The sequence below is a fragment of the Microplitis mediator genome, chromosome 1, assembly GCF_029852145.1.
Source record: "Microplitis mediator isolate UGA2020A chromosome 1, iyMicMedi2.1, whole genome shotgun sequence".
Lineage (NCBI taxonomy): Eukaryota > Metazoa > Arthropoda > Insecta > Hymenoptera > Braconidae > Microplitis > Microplitis mediator.
In genome coordinates, this window is record NC_079969.1 from 10331452 (window position 1) to 10347672 (window position 16221).

The 16221-nt window shown below is 33.8% G+C and overlaps 2 protein-coding genes across 3 annotated transcripts in view; one reads left to right on the top strand and one right to left on the bottom strand.

The window, feature by feature from the left end:
- The window catches only part of LOC130677536 (autophagy-related protein 16-1-like), a 193613-nt gene that overhangs the window by 95227 nt on the left and 82165 nt on the right, over positions 1-16221 (top strand). The window lies entirely within an intron of this gene.
- The window catches only part of LOC130677521 (uncharacterized), a 120877-nt gene that overhangs the window by 75344 nt on the left and 29312 nt on the right, over positions 1-16221 (bottom strand). Inside the window, exon 2 of the mRNA XM_057484308.1 lies at positions 7372-7411. The gene's annotated coding sequence lies outside the window, so the exon portion shown is untranslated. The remainder of the gene's footprint in view (positions 1-7371; positions 7412-16221) is intronic.

Consider the following 16221-nt stretch of genomic DNA (forward strand, 5'->3'; position numbering starts at 1 on the left):
TGGGGCTGAGACTGAGGTTGAGGGAGTCAGTAGTGGAGGTGGATACTGAGGTGGAAGCTGAGGCTGAAACTGAGGCTGAGATGGAGAACCTCGAGTGGCAGACTTGGCGAACCCACTGCTATCCACCTCTCTCAAGTAGATTGTACAAAAATGAGACGCCGGATGAAAAGTAAATAAGGATTGGACGAAAGAGTGAACCGGCTGGTATGAGGCTGCAAGATCTTACGTCCTCTCTGTCTTTTGTATCTTTAACTTTTTACTTCCTCTTTCCTCATCGGGTGCCTTATCTTCTTATCTTCTTATCGCTCATTTTATGGCCATCGGTGCTTTGTTATATTTTATATACGGTGATTCTCGTTAAAGGTAGGGTGTAGGGTGCAGGGTCTAGTTTAAATAACCTTTTGTTTGGCTTTTTAACAGGAAAATTTTTTGGTAATTTTTATTACCTTTGATGGATTATATATTTTAGATAGGGTAAAAGTATGAAAGTATATTATTTATCGAAATAATATTTTTTATAATAAGTTATCGAATCATATAATTTTTATAATATCGAATAAAAGAAACAAATTCTCATTAAGTTATAAAACACCAAGCTATTACGTTAAGTTGATTAGACGACTAATTTTCAATCCATTAATCTCCGCATTTGAAATCCAATCAGCTCATATTCTTCAACGACAGAACACGGTACACTTTTTTTTTTTGGCAGTCAGGATACGTCGAGCGGGAGCAGGGCATTGAGGAATAAAATCGCAGCGCGGGATTTCATCGTAAATAAAAAAAAGTGTAAACGGGTAATGGGGTTAGCCTGGATGCCGGGATTCTGGTTTAACATGAGCTTGTGGAATGCACGTACATCCTGTGTCAAAAGTAAGGATTTTTCTTCAGAGCGCCAGAGAGAGCAACGTGGGCTCTCGAGAGGAATAAAATGATGTTTGGTCACCGGATCCAGCAGCAGCAGCAGTAGTAGTAGTATCAGTAGTAACCAATAGTAGTAATAGTCTAGACTACAGTCTGGATAGTTGATGTGCTGAACTGTGGGTCTCTGTGCCACCCAACACTCCTTTGGTTGCACTCACACTGACCACTGACTATCAGAACCTCCTACATTTGGCTGGAATCCAAATATTGTTGGTCATAACATGAAAATTTTAACGCTCACGATCCTAGTTATTCGCTATCATATTGATTTGTCATGTTAACGACTGAGAAGCAGAAGCAGATAGCAAGTGAATAAATTAAATTTTGGTGATGCTTCGGAATGGCAAGTAGTGTCTTTTGAATATTATGTTGACTGTTATGCTTTGGTATCCTTGGGAGCTGGTGAATAGTGAGCTGGAGACATCGTAAGAGGGAGGGAAGGAAAGAGTGAGTAGATACTGTTGAACCAACGTGGTGTCGAATGCGAGTAGAGTGCATTCACTGGAGGACGAAGAACACCGAGGAATGGAATGGAATGAAGAGAAACAGACATAGAGTTGGATCCGATCGTCCAGCTGGTCCGCGTGCACAAATTCCCACGAGAAAACCCAACCAGTGTCTCCTCTCTCGCACCGCGGATGCTGCTAAAGAGGCTGGAGATATAGAGCGCCAGACTCCATAATAGATCTCTTGCTCCCGTCGTTTATACTCGTTGTTTCTTCGTGCACCGATGATTGTCGACTCGGCGATGCATAAAGTGTTAGAATGCCAGATGCTAAATTTCTCCCAAGTATTCCCGGTATTATTTTCCAAGCTTTGTTCAAACCTGTTTTTATTGTTTTATTGTACTAGATCAATTATATTAATAAATAATCTTGTTCAGTAATGTCATTTAGAGATTGAGTAGACCTGCTAATTTTTTTAAATCTAACATTTCTGAAAACTTTTCAATAAGATTCAAAATTTTGGATTGATTATTGAAGATACGGTAAAATTAAAGCCTTCGACAGTTTTATCGTTTCAAATAATTAAGTCAGAATTTGAATTTAAAACTTTTATAATCAATTTTTATTGAATTCCTGCGAAAAATATGTTTGACGACTTTGATTTAAAATTCTGGCTCAATAATTGGAGTTACGATAAAAATGCATCAGACCTTTTATGTAGAGGATTAAATTTTCTACAAAAGAGTTTCGGACAATTTTATCATATTCCCGATAATTGGCAGAAATTTAATTTTTAAAAAATTTTACAGCAAAAAACTAGCAAACTCTCCTCGAGGAGGAATAAACTCGTTTTAATTCATTACATCGTTATATTTGCCTTCAAACGCCTGTTCTGGCACTCAGTAAAACAAAATCCAAACGTTTAAATATTTACACGGCAATTAATCAGCAAAGTCCTCGAACAAATATAATTGACAATTCGTCCATATTAACTGAAACAGTATAAATACCCACGTATAAAACAGACGCGTGACACATTCAATTGTCAACATGCCGTTAAAATGTGTTGTTTACGGATAGTTGCTCACAATTATCGTCACAGTTCTCATTCCACTTCCGCGGGCAAGTAAAATCGTTGTTTAGGTTAGCTAGTCGATATTCTATATCCTCGTAACCATTCTCGCTGCTATCATCCTCATCCACAATAGCCTTTCGTTCGAATTTAACTCGACAGCTCATCTGTCCAAGCACGCCAGTGGTCCAGCTGAAACTCCACTCTCGCTGGTCAATATCGGCAGCAAATGGTCCAATTAAAACCGCAACTTGCATCAAATCTCATTCACTTTTATTAAAATTCTAAGCCGCCAAAATAAATAATAAAACCTATTTATTACAATTCTTATCTACGAAAAATATTTTCTCTTATTGGACGAGCTTCTGAACCAGGAACTGGATAGTGAAAAAGCTTAGAATCTTCTGGGATATTCATTTTTATAGTGTGCCGTGTAAATATTGGCATAAGTATATCACGGGTCAACGAATTTCTCTCATTCGTCTGGATATGTTTGGTCACGGATCAGACGAATGGCCCGAACTCCGGGGAAAGAGTCCAGGGAATGGGAGACTGGATGGTGAATGCCCGAGGCTAAGAAAAGAGACAGCCAGATTCTAAATTTACGCCGAGGGTTTTCCACGTTCGACGTTCAGAGACCTGATGTGTGTTTGTGTTTGTAGGGTAGGTGTGGTTCCTCGCTCGCCTTGCTTTGCCTCGCCATATTGTGCGACTATCGAACGGGAAAACGTGGCCCTGTTTCATTTGGTTGCCCATACCCCCGAGCTGCCTGGACTCGAATACGTGGCGGATCCTAGGACAGTGGGTGCAGGAGCTGAAACAACTAATGGAACTAAAAATTAATTGAATCAACCCCAACGAACCCATGGGATACCAACAATTTAATTGTCAATGCTAACTGCATGATAGAATGGAAATTATTTTCTAATATGAAGATGTGGTTGATTAAGTGACTTGAGTTGGATGATAAAAGTGTTTTCGGAAATAATTTAAGTCGGGAGTTAAAGCCAAAGTCGGAATCGGTGTCTATTGAAAGAACAGAGGCTGTAGTTTCTAGGTACAAGGATTCCTTCGGATACAAAGCGAGAATGCCTAGTATACCAGTAGAGGCCACAGTATTCTAGGTACCTCTTTCTAGATGTACAGATAATAAACAATGCGACTGGAACACATTCTTCCATTATCCGTCTGTCGTGTCTGTCTTGCGTGTTTCCACCTAGTTGTTGCCTAGCCACATTGCGTGTTTCTATGCATATACACCACTTGTTACTATAACAGTCTACTAGTTCAATGTGTGTATGTGTGTGCACCGCGAGTTGATTGTACCTAGTGAAACAAGACCACTAAATAAAGAACTTTTTGCATACCCATTACCGACATCGATAATACATTCATATAATTGTTGTATGTTCAAATCTGTCATTGATCATCGATTCGATTAATTACGATTGTTGTGGATATTATGCCAATTATTATGTTTATTTATTGGTATTAGAATTATTGTTTTTAGATTTTTATTCGGTTATTTGATTCTCTATAAAAAAAGGTCTTTACGATTTTTTATCTAAACAAAATTTTACTTAGTTTATTTCAAATTATTATTTTTTATTATAAAGTTATAAAATTTCCTTTTCTATTAACCGACATCTCTTGTATTTAACTAAACACCAATATAATGTGTATTAAAACAGCTGAGCAAGTTAAGCTTTTGATGGAAATAGACGATCGGCTATCTATCTATCGGCAAAATTATCCCGTCTAACACATACTAGTTCAAAGTTGACGATCGTTACGAAGGGATCAAATGCCGTACTACCACTTAAACGCAGCTATTGATTCCATTAGCATCAGCATCACCGTCACTACCAGCGTTATCATTATTATTATATATTCACCATCTCAAAACTACAACATAAATAATCAAGCTGGTTCCCCTTCTTTTTTTGATAAATCGTTCTTCAAAGCCATTCAGGATCACCTCAGAAAGCATATTCCTCATCCCTAGAGTAATAGCAGAATATCAAGGTAATCCTAGTACACATGAATTTGATATAATGCAACAAAGATCCAAAGAAGTACGCTTTTAAAATACCGTTTGTCGAATTAAAGAAATTCATGTTTCCTTCTTGCTAGTCAGTCTTCTCTCATATCGTTATCGTCTAGGCGCACACAACCCAAGGCATTTGCGAATGGCGAATAGCAAATGGCTAATAGATAGACGGCAACATACATAAGCATATAAGTAAATATATCCGAGACAGTGGATTCCCGATTACGTTTATTGAGCTACCTGGATGCTTTGACTGCATCCCGTCGTGGGAAACGATACTATACTGCAGACTACCAACTGTGTAGTTGTCTTCTGCATTAGTTCATTATTAGGCAATGAGTCTCCGGGGTTCAGTGAAGCGAAGATTTCTAGCGTTTGCACAAACATACATACATACATACATAAATACATAACACAACCTCTGCGTGTGCGGAAGATATTTAAGTAATTGAGTTACCGTTTGAATAGCGAACAGCTCAATGATAAGCTTAGTTGTATTTGTGATCAGTGATAAGTAATCACAGAAATGGAATTAATATCCATCAGCCGTTGAAGCCCTCTTCGAAGTTTTTACAGTGTAAAGTTTGTTCCATTGTGGTAAGATGTAGACGGTATTTTTTGCTGCGTATTTGAAGGATCTGACAGGCATTGGGAATGCTGATGGTTTTGTTGGTAGAAGCAATGCGTGTCGCGTACACGTCAGCTTCCGGATCCGGGTGAAAAAACGTCCTCGATATCAATCCCGAGACGGGAGCGGTTAAAAAAAGGAGAAAAGACATTGTAGATGAAAAAAGGATAACGTCCTGCCGAGCCGGATCAGAAAGGGGCTCTTCCTTCTATCTCAATCCCTGTCCTTGTTCAGCCAGTTCTTTTATAACTTTTTAAGAAGTCACGACAAACTCACGGGGAGTCGTAACACAATGGGTTTTTCCAACCCCTGTCATCTCTGGACCAGCGTCTTCTGGCTCCTACGGCTACAGCTTAAACAGCTACAGCTTCTACAACCACTACTATAACTGGTACACGAACATCGCTCGAGCTCGCTCGTCATCCTGGCCTTTTAGTGCCCTAGCAACCCGTCGGCTTTGTATTGTCTCAATGCCCTGCCGGTTCCTAAAGCAACGCTGCCATTAATTTAACCTCAACGAGTTTATCCGAGGCATTATAACATTGGCTACACGTGAACTGAGTGGGATAGTTGTTGGGTCGTACGGGTATCTGATGGCCATTCCAGTCCAACATCTGGGATTTTATTTATCCATTGCCTGCTGAAAGTTCCAAGATGACTGCCCCTATGAATAACCATCCAAGACTCTAGAGTGTAGAGTGTAAAGTGACTAGTCTTCTCCTTGGATATAGTAGTTAATAGGCATGCTGTGATCCGAGAAGATAACTTGGAGCCAGCGCTGCGTGCTAATTCGACACGTAGGAGTCGATATCCCGGGTGATAATAATATTCCATTACCGAGCCGCAAGGCCGTACATCACCCATCCATGCCCGCTCGTCACGCTCGTCCCTTTGCCACCAATCCAAGTATGTATATACGCAGGACTCGACCGATAGGATCTACATGAGGCGTTAATTACGTACCGTCCTACCGCGTTACACTGCCACTGAGTGTAATATCTCTCGCTCATTCTTAAGGACTACACTGAGCTGCTGATGCTGGACAAGCCAAGCTTACTGCAAGGGTTACATTGCTGAGTATAAGATGTTTAAGAGTTTAACCAATGGTTGTTACTCTTCCTCTTGCTGTTGCTTTTGCTGTTGTTGTTGCTTTAGCTATGACTATGAAAACGCCAGAGTAACCACATCCGATTACTCTTCTTTCTTCATTAGTTTATTTGCTGGATGCATTTGCTGCTTTGTACTCACTGACCATTCCTAACGAGATTCCAAACTACGTTTCTCAGAGATCAACTCCGAGTTAACTTGTTGGGAAAATACTTAAACAGTTTTATATCGCAAATTTTTATATATGACCAAGCTAAATGCTATGGGAAAATACCGGAGCTGTAAAACCCTTTTGTCTGGGGTTATGTTATTTATTTATTTATTTTTTTATTTACTTTTTTTTTATAGCTCGGAAACTGTTGAGCGGAGGAAAAAGTTATGAGGATATTTTTTGTTCGCCATTTAATTTTCTACAAAAAAGCCCTTATTGCTTTGTTACCTAAAACAAATATTCACTAAGCCATCACCAAAATTAAAATAAAAAAAATAATTCGGAAAATAAAAAAAGTTAATCCAGCAATTCTTTCCACTGGATATCTCCAAAACAATCAACCCCACAAAAAAATGACTCACATCTTTTTTGTACACCATAAAATTCACTACAAAAAAGGTCCAGTGACTTTATAGCCTCCGACCAATAGATAACAAGTTATCTTGTTCCCAGTAATAAATAAAAGATATGACATTACCCATGCTTATTATCGTCCTCTCCCTTAATCCGAATTAGATTTCCCTTATTCCACGTCCCAGATTAAAAACTTTTTATCTAACAATTATCAATTCAATATAAATTATGTACAGCAGCAATAATTCACCGTTATCGTAATCAATTGAAATAAATCAGCCGAGCCCTCGGGACTTGGGACTCGGGACTCTACTCGGTAGTTCGGCATACATGAACCTACAGATTAAATATGGACATATTATGCGTAAGGTACCAGTTAAAACTATTCAAACGCACTAATGAGTTAACAGATCTGTTAATGACTGGTAAAGTACCTGCTCAATTTAATGTTACCCCTGAGACACTACATTAGACTATAACGATTTAACTTTTATGTCTATTAAATTATTTCCAGCTACCAATTAACTCTCTATTACGCATTTAATATATATATAAATCAGATAAATTATTGGTACTTACCCTATTGTTCTCGATCAAACGTTAGAATCGGGTATTAAGCCTGTAACAAAAAATATATATTTCATGTTTAATCGTTGGGTATTACATTCTCCAACTCAAGGTTGTAGTTCCAGGCCATTAAAATTCTTGGCTATCTGGGAAATATTTTAAAAACAATTACGATTACGATTCGGATTAAAATCAAGTTTGGAAACTTGCTCCAATTATAGATAATGTTTCACTTGAGAGTTGTAAAAATTTTTTGTTTAAATTCAGATAAAATTTATCGCGTCAGTTGAGACTAAGATTGAGACTGAGGTTGAGGATGAGAACCGAATAAATAAAAGACTGGAGAAAAGTGTTTGTGAAATACAAGTATGTATGTATATATGCATGTAGGTGTCTTGGTGAGTGAGGATTGGTGGTGAGAGCGAAACTACCTTCAATTGCGGGTCAGTTTACCGAGTCCAGAATATCTACCGTGAAGAGTCGAGAGCGATGTTGAATACTTTGCCGGGATTACGCGGGTTTACGGCTGAAAATAATCTGGACAAGCGAACCCAGAGAGGTCCTCGTAAATGCTCAGTCTAGACTTATATGGAAGCGAGGGAGCTATTAGTTTTTTAAACTCATGCAAATTTTCCTGAGAATATTATTTTTGGTTTACTGTCTTGTGTTTATTTACCTTTTGAATGCCTGGCATAAATAACGTAAATATAAACTTCATTATTTTAGAATTTTTTAGTCAAAGTTAAGAAGAAGAATTTTTTTTTTTACTTTAAATTATTTGCAAATGATAAGATAAGAGATATGATAAAATTGATAAGGTCCTTTTTATATAGAGCATTACATTTTCTGCAAAAAGTATTAGATGACTTGAACGTATTTTTAATAAATGAGTCAGCATTCAAATGTCAAGACTTGAAGAAAAAAAATCAAAATCTCTCTCAAATTAAAAGCCCTTAAATCTATGTAACAGTCGACAAACATAAAATATTTAAAATATTAAATAGGTAAATGAACGTTGGTTTGGAACTTCTGAGAAGCCTTAATGTAAAATAAAATAGCTTATCCATAAATTAAAAACATTAAATAATAATATTTTCTTGGGTTATTTATTTAAAAATGTAATATTTACACTTAAAACATTTACTTCCATTAGATTTATTTCCTACCCTTGGTTATTTATTATTATTATTTTATTTCGACTTATTTTACTTTATTTATATTCCTTGTAGTACAAGAGATGTTTTATAAGTTAAGTTAACTCAGGGCATTTCGTTACGCTTCTTTACTTTCCAGCGATCTTAGTGACCTATCATTAACAATTTCACTGCTCAACACCCGTAAAAATCACCCCATTCTTTTTGTTGCCCTTCTTGATGTCAGTTTACACGCATACCACCAACCGCTGTTTCAATACTGACCAACATTGCCAACACTTTTTTTTTTCATATTTTTTTTTTAGACATTTAAATTTAAACTGTCACTAAAATTACAGAGATATCAAGAAATCATCGTAGATATTTTTTATAGCGAATTTAACTCTCTACAAAAATAAGTTCTTATCAATTTTATCATATCTCTTATCATTTACCTAAAATTTGAATTAAAAGAATTGAAAAAATGTTTTTGAATAATTTAATAACTTAAAATTTAAATTGTGGCTAAAGTTTTAAAGATATGAAAAAGTTTTAATAAATATTTTTTATAGGAAATTTAATTTTCTGCAAAAAAGGTCCTTATCATTTTAGCCGTATCTCTTGTTACTAGGCCATAATTGTCTAAAAACGGATAATAAAGTCTGATAGTTTAGATGTTAATAAAATTAAAAAATTTATTTTAACCCCATAAATAATTATTTATCATTAACCTTGACTGTGTGTCATGTCGAGCACTTAAAGTTAATATTACATACACAGTGGCGCCATAACTAATTCTATGAATCCAGGAAGACACGCGACAAAAATTCCATGCATCTCCGAGCGTTGTGGTAATTTTGAAAGCTCGCAACTCGCACAGCTTATATATATGCACATATAAACGTGCTCGCCGCTTTTAACTGACGTGCAATACATACATACATATATATATTACATTATATATCTACCTTTATATATATATATATATATATATATATTTATAAAATAGCAATAAGTCTCATAAAATATATCCATATTTACGTGTATAAATTACTAATTTTTTTATTTTCTCTGGGAAACCTTTTTTATCGTCTCTCGTTCTCGTGTCAACGCGATATTAAATTTCAGATGTGAATTTGTATTAAAAGTAATGGCTCATGTATTTTTTATTTTACTTTAAATTTTATATTACGATTTATGGCGAAAGAAATTTTGCATTTAACACGCGGTTATTTTGTAATTGGAAACCTGACATTTTATTTATAAATAATTTAATATTGAAAATCGGGTAAAATAATTTGAAAAAATTGATTTTTTATCAATCAAAGTCGACAGATTTTTTAAATAAAATTTATTTTTATTTTTACTCGGGATATTTAAATTAAAATTGTGATTCAATTATTGAAGATATACTTAAAGTTGAGGTCGTATTTTATAGAAAATTTCATTCACTAAAAAAAAGTTATTATTAATTTTATCGTATCTCGTATTATTAATTTATAATTTTAACTCAATGTTGAAAAAAAATTTTTCAAGAATATATAAAAATTTTAAATTCGAATTTTAATCGAAGATAATATAATCTGATACTTTTTTAATATAAAATTTGTTAAAATAAAAATCTTCCAGTCTCTTGACATGTTTCATATGCAAATACCGCCCCCGGATCGTCACAAAAAATTGAAAAATTAATTATACAGGTTAAAAAAAAATAGTTAGGTATGAAAATAAGGTCACAGTAGGTCGTAGCATCACCTCGCAGTATCCCCGAGCAAAATACATATATTCCCCGTGATGATGATAGGGTCGCAAGTCGCAGCGGCCCGTGAAATTTGCATAAAGAGCGTCGACATACCCAAAGTGGGTATCTGTACAAAGGGCTGCTTTATGAATTCGCGCGAGATCCGTCCGGCTCGTGAATAATATGCGCCCAGTGCAACCCCTGGAATTTACCCGGAGGCGCTCCCGACAGAGAAGCTCAGCTATCTCCAGCTCTCGGCACTAGATAAAGGGGAGATGTCACAAGAAGCTGAAACAAGACAAGATTTAACATACCCCTTCATGTCTTGCCAGTCCTTCCATCCTCTAGCTTCCAGCTTCTAGTCCCGGACTCTAGATTCTGGACCCACCCAGTATCCAGCATCCCGCGCTTTTCCCTTGAGCCCAAACGAATTCGTTAGTAATCGCTTTTGTTTCGTCTTCTATTCCTTTACTTCCCGGGTCTGACTCTCATCTCATCTCACTCCCTTTTGCAAACTATCCTTCTAGACAGACTACATACTACCAACTACCTTCTACTGACTACTATGGACTTCTATACAGACAGACTTTACCTTCAGCTTTTGATTTAGCCTCTTTCTTTAGTTTAGTTAATTTCCGCTGGCAAGGAATCTCGGTCGATTCAAAGTCGCCTCTGTCTTGCTACTGAATCCTTGAGTCGAGTCTCGCTAGTCACGGAATTCCTTCACTTTGTCGAGCGAGAACTTTTAGAAATTTATATACCATTTCAAATATATCTTTTTGATTTATTATTATTTATGTTCTTTGTTTGCAATTTTTTTTTGTTTTTTTTTTTATTTAAACTTTATTTGCAAATATTTTAAAATATAAATTCAAAAGATACCTGAATTATCAGAGATATCACTAAATATCACGAAAACAATTTTATAGGAAATTTAATTCTCTACAATCTAGGCCTTTATAATTTCTATTGTAAGTGCGATTAGATAGTTTAAGTGTAATTACTATTTAGAGTCCGACATATAAAGTTTTGTACTACTTTGTAAAATTTTAAGTTCCGTGAAACTTTGAATTTAAATTTGACCCAAAGTATTAAGGATACGACTAAAATGTATAGGAATGATTTTATAAGAAATTAAAAACCCTACAAAAAAGGTTATAGTGATTTTTTTGAAAATTGAATAGTATATCTGTACATGCAATTAAAAGTTAATTTAGTGACTTTTTTTTAAAAATAACAGTTTTTGGATTTAAAATTTATTTTTATTTCTATAAACGAATATAAAATATAATATTGAAATAAATAAAAAGTTTGTCGGTGTATGGGCATTGTGCAGTGGCCGGATAGACACATTAATCGATTCAAATGTCGTTTCAGTTGTTTAAACAAGAACGAATTCGATGGCGATAACAATGACAATAATAAAATAAAACAAAGTTAAATAATAATAACACTGGGGATTTATTTTTGTTTCGCTTTGGGTAAATTCATGTCAAATAATTGTCTGACTTTTGTTCCCTTGTCAAATGGCCAATTTGTGTCGCCTATAAATAAATATAACCAAATAAACTTTTAATTAATCATACGTTCATAAATTTTTTTTTTTTAACCAAATTTTGCTGAAATTAAAATCTCATAATCAATTGCGACTTGTCACAGATAATTATATAAGAAATTTAATCTCTTATCATTTATCTAAAATTTCAATTTAAAAATTTTTCTTTTTAAAGGATGAAATCAAAATTTTAAGTTAAGTTTTAAAAATAAAATAAAGTTTTAAACTTTTTTGTAGAAAATTGAATTCCTCATGAATAAGGATCTTATAAATTTTATCATATTTCTTATCATTTATCCAGAATTTGAATTAAAAAAATATACTTTGAGTAATTTTCAAAAATCGATAAAAAATTTTGAACTTATAATTCTTATTTAATTTTTAGAGATTCGACGAAATTAAACCTGACTTTTTTCTGTAGAAAATTCAGTTCTAAAAAAAAATAAAAGTTATAAATTTCGACTCGTTCAATTTAATTCAAAAATTAATTTAAAATCTCACAAAATTGAATTTCAGATATTGTGAGTTAAAAATGGGGCTAAATTGAATCTGGGAAAAGTTTAAAAAGCGCAATGTTAAGTATAAAGTACACAGAATATAAAAAAAAAACAAAAGCACAATGATATGCACAGAGATTTCATTTTCGCTCAAGATAAAAGTTGTTATATCTCAGTTATCTCTATTTTTTGACCCTCCCTCAGTCTCGAGTTCTATTTTATCTTGTATCAAGTCTCGAGACTCTTTGAGACTAAACTACTAACAGTTACGTCCAAGTCTGATAAACTCATTGTAAACAGAAAGAGACACCAGCCAGCAATAGTAATACCCTAGATTCCTCCGACCCTTTTCCGTTATTTCCACAAACACAACATTAAAAACATCTGCCGTTTCTCTTTTATTATTTTACTCTATTGCTAATATATATATATAAATTTATTTTTGGTTATTGTTTTAATACAATTATCCCCAGCTGGTAGTTTTCACTGTAAGTAAACCGACCTTGAAATTGGCGAGATAATTAAATCGTAACTGTGTATTTCAAATTTTAATACCCAGCGATTTAAAATTTTCGACTCAGAAAAATAGAGCAGGTATTAAACTCAGAGTTAAGCTCAAGGTCTCGAGACAATTTTAAGTAACTAGACTATAATGGCTTTAAAATCTTAAGTTTAATTATTCGTAAAGTTTTACAAGGATTTACATGTAAGTAAATTAAATAGTTTGTTATATATAAATGTAAGCTTTTGGAAAATCTTTTAATGGAATTAAAACTCTGGACTTGTTTTCGGAGATAGAATTTATTTGTTAATAACTTTTTATAGGAAATTTAATTATTTAAAAAAAAAAAGTTCTTATACATTTCATTTTATCTCTTGTCATTTGTTCAGAATTTTAATTCAGTGTTGAAAAAAAATTTCTTGGAGTAATTTGTCAAAAACGTTATTTTTTCAAGTTTTAAATTCAAACTCTGATGAAATTTTTAAAAATGAAAAAAAGTCATCACATACTTTCTTTTATAGAAAAATTTAACTATCAACAAAAAAAATTTTAATAGTTTTCACAATCTTTTATTATTTATCCAAAATTTTAACTTGAGAGTTAAAGAAAGATTCAAAAAAGATTTTTCTGATTAATTGGAAAAAATTTATGAGATTTGAATTTATAATAAATGTTTTCAATTAAAGAAATTAATCCGAGATTTTTTTGGAGAAAATTTTCTACTAAAACTTCTACTCTTTAGCCTCAGTTTAATTAAGAGCTCATATATATCTCGAAATTGAAAACAGGAAATTAACAAATTGAGTCGGTGAATCATACTCCCCCTTCCTCACACCACACACCTATTGGAAACTTTGAACCTTTTATTAATAAATAACTTTTAAATACTTGAAGAACAATAGAAAAAAAACTAAATAAAATCCGGAAATTGCAGTGAAATCTTTTTCCGCGGGGTCAGTGTCAGGATTAAAAGCTCGCTCTTAATATCTTAGCGAGTCTAATTGGCCCCAAGTGATGTATTGAGGAAATTAAGCTTCCCGAATAGTCTTGAACCTCCGCGGGTTTTCCAGCAAAACGCGTAAAGCTTCCAATACTCTTTCATTATTCTCTCAAGCATTTCTTTACTTATTCTTCCATTCCGAAATTTTCTACCTCTGCCACTACCTTTTATTTCAATTTTTTTCTCTCCTCCTTTTCCTTTTTCTCCTGCTTCTTCTTCTTTTATTTTTAATATTTTTTCTTCTCCATCAAATGAAACAGTGAAATATTTCATGAATTTCTCGGTACGGATTCGCGGCAAAAAAACCGAGACCATAAAAACTACTGAGGAAAAAAGATCCAAATGAACCGAGAGAGTAAAAAAAAATACTGAGAAAAAGGCAATCTCGGGTGTTATTTATATTTAATGAATTACTAAATAAAGTTTGTAAAATTGCGGTAATATAAAATATGAGAGGAGATTACAGTTGGCATTTAAATGTCATATAAATATGTGGGCTGGAAATAAAAATGTTAGTGAAAATAAAATTAACAAAACAAAACGAAAAATGTCGGAAAATTTAGTAGCGGACTAAAGGCGGAGGGACTTAATCTGTACGACCTCTGCTCGCTAATCGTCGTAATTGCGTCTACCGAGTACATTCACACAACGGTTACAGTCTGAGGAGGAATTTATACGACAGTACGTGGGACATGTTCTTTTCTGTTCCACGTACTAGGGTACGTGAAAGGATTTTTCGGGTCGAGTTGAACTCTGGACGAATGCTGATTTTTAATTCGGGTAATGAATTGAGGCCCATTTATTGGGACTAAATCTTTTCAGTAAATTTTTTTTTTTGATAGTTTATTCAGAATTTAAATTTTCACTGAACAAAAATTTGCATAAATAATTTTAAATTTAAATAACATCAAAACTATTGGAGTTACGAAAAAAGTCACAAGGACTTTTTTTGTAGAGCATTAAATTTCCTAAAAAATAATTTAAATGCATTTTGGTCGTATCTCCCTTTGTTCAGCTACAATTAAAATTCAAAGCCATAAACCAGTAACTTTTTTACTGTAACATAAAAAACTGATTACCCAGGACTTAAAAAGGCAATTATGTGAAAAACGTTGAATTTATTGAAAAATTTGAAGATACATGTTTTCAGCGGACTAAATTTACCACAAAATCTTCTTTATATTTATTTTTTATATTAATGAACAAACCGCGGAACAAAAAAAGCTGTGACCCGGAGCAAAAGTACAAGAGTTTAATTAAAATTGTTTTAATCAAACGTAGGTTAATAAATAAAGTAAAAAAATAAATAAATTACAGTTAAATGAAATTAAAATCAGTCGAGTGTTGTTACTGTTGTTGTGGACTGTGTATTGCTGTCTGTTGATGTTATTGTGCGCTTAACGCAGATACTATTGCAACTGGCTCACGTTATTCAATTATTTACAATGAAGCAATGAAATAATTATGCTTTGAAAACCTCCGTTACATCAATTGTGTGCTCTGTGCTGCATTAAATCTGTAAATTCGTCGGTAGTATTCATGTTCCGAGATGAGAGATTTCGGGTTAATGCGAATATTTCACTGGAGCTCTCGGTCGCATTGTTTTTATTTTATTTTTTCTTTTGATGTTCGATCAGATCTAATGAAGTAAAGGTAAAGGTAAAGAAAATTATCATAACTATTAGATTGAGCAGTGACCTAAGAATGAAGATAAAGAAGGAGGAAATTATGGTAGCGGATTTTTAGTTATTGTTAGCGTCATTTCTGATCGATTGTATTATAGTTTACTCAAGCGTTATAATTAGATGATTTTCCTTGAGGCTTAAGGTATGGGTTGAGGTTCCATCTAGGGTCGCTCGATACCAGGATTACAAACGGTATCAAGAATCAAGACACGATCTTTATAAGCCCGGAAATAATTAATAGAAGAGGTTACGAGTATGATTATCAATTGAGAGCCCTTTTTATAACTAATACGCTTTTGTTGAGAGCTCTGTAATTTAAAATATTTTTATTTAAATTGTCGTTGTAATTTTAGTAATTCAATTTTATTGATAAAAAATTTTTTATAGCAAATTTAATCCTCTACAAACAAAAAATATTAGTCAATTTTCCGATAAAATTTATAGTATCTCTAGTTTTTAATTTAAAAAACAATATAGTGGTTTTTATTTAAATATTATTTAACAAATAAATATATGTATGTATTAAAGCACAGTTGACTTGAAGCTTTTACTGGTCTCCGGTCTCACGTATAACGTGAGACTAGCGCTAGATAAAAGTGGGCAAATGAGAAAACGCGGCTCCGGTGGTAGTGGTACTAGACTCACTGTCGACGCTTTCGCATTCGCGCTTGCAAACGAGCTTGCACAAGTGTAGATCACGCTTCAGAGCACGACGCTCGGGAGAAAATTTGTCTTTCGGGCTCGTCGGG